Source organism: Austrofundulus limnaeus, unplaced genomic scaffold (genome assembly GCF_001266775.1).
Source record: "Austrofundulus limnaeus strain Quisiro unplaced genomic scaffold, Austrofundulus_limnaeus-1.0 Scaffold888, whole genome shotgun sequence".
NCBI classification, from domain to species: Eukaryota; Metazoa; Chordata; class Actinopteri; order Cyprinodontiformes; family Rivulidae; genus Austrofundulus; species Austrofundulus limnaeus.
Genome location: NW_013953290.1, coordinates 45,952 through 50,951, shown reverse-complemented (window position 1 = coordinate 50,951; position 5,000 = coordinate 45,952). Strand labels below are relative to the sequence as shown.

General features: G+C 41.3%; 1 long non-coding RNA gene across 1 annotated transcript; it reads left to right on the top strand.

The window, feature by feature from the left end:
• The first annotated feature begins 1,076 nt into the window (after positions 1-1,076).
• Positions 1,077-1,850, top strand: LOC106533122 (uncharacterized). Its single transcript, XR_001312192.1, has 3 exons — positions 1,077-1,199; positions 1,269-1,336; positions 1,404-1,850. It is a non-coding gene; the product is annotated as an uncharacterized LOC106533122 (long non-coding RNA).
• The last annotated feature ends 3,150 nt before the right edge of the window (positions 1,851-5,000 follow it).

Below are 5,000 nucleotides of genomic sequence, written 5' to 3'. Positions count from 1 at the left end.
AGTGTTGTAAACATTCAGCTCTACTTCCTGTTACAAACGTAAACAAAGCTCCTCTGTGCCTCAGGATGGACCTGTGTCAGCTTTGAATAACGGTAGAGACGCCGTTACTCCTCGGTTGAGCTGCAGATGAAGCAATACGTGATTTTTATTTTTTGCGAAGCAACATCTGCTGTTTGTCTCCTTTTTCATCTGTTAAGAGAGCGAGGAGGAAAAGTTCTGCACGGTGCAGCGCAGCTGGAGCGCTGCTGTCCCACCAGGTAAATGAAAGTCAGCAGACATGTGAACAGGTCAGTTTTCTACAATCAGAATACGATGATCAGATTAAGTGTTTACATGAACCTCATTCAGATTATCAATCTGCATAACCCACACCTCTTTTTTGGATTAAAAATTCATTTGGATCGAGCTCAGTCGGATCAGAATAATCCGAACGGTCTGTTTACATGATGCGTCTTTATTCCGAACGGCCGTTTAATCTAATTACTTATGTCCATGTAAACGTAGCTGGTGTCTGTTCATGTCCTCATGCTGGAGTCCCTGAAACCTGAACGTTTCAGAGGAAGTGAGGAGAGTGACCAGTGATGTGTGGTGAGGTTCATGGATGGTGAGGCACTCAGTTCATCAGGATCAGATTTACAAATATTTGAGCAGAAAAGAACGACGTGTTTACCATATGACTGGCAGAAGTTAATGAATATGTGTCATATCAGTGTTCTTTACACAAACTGCAGATCATTTGATGCACATTTCATTAAAACAAAATCATTTTGTTCTACCTTTACTTATAACTTAAGTCCATGCACCGCTGAAAATATCCCACCTGAGTCCACAGCTGCCATAAACTGAAACATGGCAGGTTGAAAAAAGTGTCTCTCAGGACGTCCTCACAGTGTCCAACTGTTTCAGAAGAGCTTCAGCCTCAGCTGTGGTGTGGCTCTGATTTACCTGCTGCTTCCAAGTACTTTAGAAAATAAATTAAGCTTTAAAATATATAATCCTCCATTCTAAAAGTCAGGTTTTACTTTTTTAACTTTATGTGGCAGTATGCCCTGTGGGCTTTGAACGCACCACACAAGTGCCTGCATCTGATTGGTCGTGGCGCTGACTGCCTGTATTTAAAGGGCCCTCCCTCATCTGGTTGACATCACGTTGTTCTCCTTCCGGTTCAGACCGTGGTGTTTATTGGTGCCGCATGCTAGGTAAGGCAGGCTTCATCTCTCTCAATCAAGCTTGTTACTTGTGATTTATTTACATTTTCTGTATAACAGCTGYAAAGTAATGTGCGCGTGAACAATGCACTTAATGACGCTCTGATCGCCAATCAATCGTCCTTCTGGTAAGAATCTTCCCACACTCGACATTTTGTTAGCTTAGCTTTAGCTTAGCTTTTGTTRCATATCCAGGCTGCCTGCACACGCTCCCAGTTCCTCCTCCCTGCTAGAGGCACTTCTTAAAGAAGCTCAAGTGGTGAGTGAACTGCTCATTTTTGCATGTTTTTAGATTTTATTTCTAACATTTATTTTTGATAGCCGCTGCTGTTTGTCCTGGGCTGACTGTCTGTCCTTGGCTGGCTGTTTGCCTGCTGTTCTGGTTGCTCTGACTGGCCGTCCGTCTGCCAGCTGGATAATCTGTCGGCCACCTACCTGTCGTCCTGGTCGGCGTAAATCTGGCTCCTATCACTCGTCCAGTGTGGCTGCTTCGGGCTGATTGGTAATCAGCTCCCACTGCCCGGAGTGGTGTCTGTTACCACGGATCGGTTCCTGCAAGGACGGACTTTCTAAATCTGGACTATTACTGCTTGAGTGTTGACTGATATTTTTATTGTTTGTAATTTTAAACTGCCTTTTATTTTTACAGGAACGGCCAGCTCGTGGTGTTGGTGGTGGACTTTCTGGGTGGTGGTACTCCTAATTCGGTTTGGTGCACATTTTTCTTTTTTATTTACTTTGTTCTTTTTGCTGGGTTTTTATTTTCTTTAGGACACTACCTTGAATTGCACTCCTCCCTGAGCGAGCCAGAACTGATTTTTAATGTGAGGTTTTAATCTAGTATTTTTGAATTAATATCAGGACCAAATAAACAACCTTAAAATTGTGAGATTGTCTCAAAGCCTCATCTGTAAGCGGGTCTGCGTGCCTTATGGTAGCTTTTACAGTGGAATTATTATAATCAATCTTATTTTTCTAAAACAGGGTTTTTGAGTTTAAATTGGTAATTACTTTCACACAGCACCCGCCACATTTATAAGCTGAAACTTTATAAAACAGGTACCTTAAACACTGCACTTGGCTGGCTTACTGTAACTTTTGTTCTTTTTCTGCAGCTAACCTCTGCTGCAGCTCATGCATCCTCTGAGCTCATGAGCGCCTCCTGCTGTTCCTTGAACCTGAAAAAGATTTGCCTCCCTTCGTGTCTTTTCTCAGCCGTTTCAGCTCACAGAACACGTTACACAAATACACATTTATAGAATAAACATCACAAACTGTGGAATGTCAGGTGTAAATAAAAGAATCAAACGTTTTACTGGTGACGTATAGAGACGTACTGGTGCAGTGGTTAGGGGGAGTCGTCCTGGAACCGGAGGGTCGCTGGTTTGATCCCCATCCAGTCGACTCAGTCATTGTGTCCTTGGGCAAGACACTTCACCCACCTTGCCTACTGATGGTGGTCAGAGGGTCCGGTGGCGCCGATGTATGGCAGCCCCACCTCTGTCAGTGTGCCCCAGGACAGCTGTGGTTACAGTGTAGTTTGCCATCATCAGTGGGTGAATGTGTGTGTGTGTGTGTGTGTGTGTGCATGTGTGAAGAGCTTTGAGTGTCCTGGATGGATAGAAAGGTGTTATATAAGTACAGACCATTTACATTTTTACCATATTCTGCTGTCACTACATAACATGCAGGAGGGATTGCACAATCCAAGAGGAGACAGAGCATGGTTGAAACGATTGCGCAATCTGGAGGCGGAGCTTGATTTTTCCTCATAGTCCACCTCGTCCTATATTTGAACAGGATATGAGGAAATTCAGCAATTTTTAATAAGAAAAATATTAAGTGTTTAAGTTAATTGAAATGTATTTATTGCACAAAGCGTTGTATAAATAGGACAGTTTAATGTCTTTAATATTGCTTTTTTCGTTTTAACTTCCATGATGAAAGGGGAGTGAGCACACTGACAGCGACAGTTTAATGAATGAAAGTCTTTAAAGCTCTGAGAGCCTCTGTGCTTTATCCTGTATGTTATTAAACACGTGTGTAGAGTTAGAAAGGCCTCAGAAATACCCAGGTTCACTGGTGCACAGTGTGTCTAACATTAACTCTTTCATTCTGCTGTGACAGCTGCACACAGGTGAAACACAAAGTATCTACAAGGTAACGAAAAATTACTTTCCTTTTTACTTCATCTCCTCTGATTCTTTTCAGTTTCTGCAAAAATAACTGAAAACTTGAACATGAAATGCATTTAGCTGTAACTAAGTGGGATGATGGTTGTTTCCTGATCGTTACTGTTTAGGCTGAAAACTGTTGTTCATATATTTATAAATAAAAATCATTTTTCTCACTGCTTTATGGACATTTAATTTTTTTCACAGCAGAGTCATTTTTAATTCAGAGGTAGTGGTCTATGATTCCTCCCAACCTTCCTCCTGCATCTGTGTCTGATTTCATGTCACTTCAGTTTGTCACTGTTGTGAAATTGGATCAGTGTTCATTTAGAATGAAGAAGTGAAACAGACACACACACAGGAACACACATGCAGAGTGTGTTTCTGAAGCACAGAAGTTACACACCATGAAGACATGTAAGGTTAGCTTGCTTGTTTTTCATCAGCAGATGAACAAATGGTCAATGAACCGTATCTACTGTGTTGAAAAAGGTTTTTTGATTTTTAAACCGTATTTTTCATGTTACAGCAGCACACTGTGATTTCTGAGACAGACCAACACTGCAGTGTTAGTTTAACACCCACAGTGTTAATTTCAACACCAACTATGTGTCTATGTGTGTCCACACTTGCTGGTATTAAAACAACCTGGGGGGGTGTTAAACCAAGGACCACATGAGACAGGTCAGGGATAACATGTTTTAAGTGGTCTGGTTATAAAACAATATCCTAAATTATTAATTTCTTACGGAGTTTTGTTAAAAACATCATTTAAAAATGGGAAGAAGGAGGGATCACATGGTGGTACAGGCACTTTTTAATCCCTGTGGTGATCACTGAGAAGCTCAATCAATCATCAAACAGCATGAAGCACACCGGTCAGAGACAAAGTTGTGGAGGAGAAGAGATCAAGAGCTGGTTTTGAAACAAATGAAACCTTGAGCATGCCATAGAGCACCATTAATACAGTTTTTATATAAAGCTGATTCCACCAAACCTGCCAACAGAGGGCCGTCTGAGTAACGGTTGATTTGTGCTTTCTCACAATCTTGTATGACAAAACATTGTGTAACTTCCTGTCTTGTACAGCAGTCCCAGTCAGAGCTCTGTCTCACAGACCTCTGCAGCTCTGATTGGTCAGAACTTTGTGAATGCTGTGCGAAGGATTATGATGATTAATCCCTCAAGTCCTCTACATTAGTAAACAATAAGAACTAGAACTGCTAAGCAGTCGTGACCGGGGCCCAAGCCTGTGTACAGAGTTGTAAAGTAACTAAGTACAAATACTTTGTTACTGTACTTGAGTAGAAATTTTGGCCATCTGTACTTTACTTGAGTAAATTTTTTCAGCCTACTTTTTACTTCTACTCATTACATTTTTATACAATTATCTGTACTTTCTACTCACTACATTTCCTTAAAAGGTAAGAAGTAGAAAGTCATTGGGCCTCATGCAAGAACATGTTCGTATTCTTCTCCTAAATTTCTCTTACTTTTGTTTGTACAAAGGGTTCGTACGAACATGCCATGTCAGATTCAACAAACTCTTCTATCTTCAGGAAACGTGCGTAAATGAGCTGCGTAAATTACACGTTTTCTATCCAGCTGCTCGTGCACG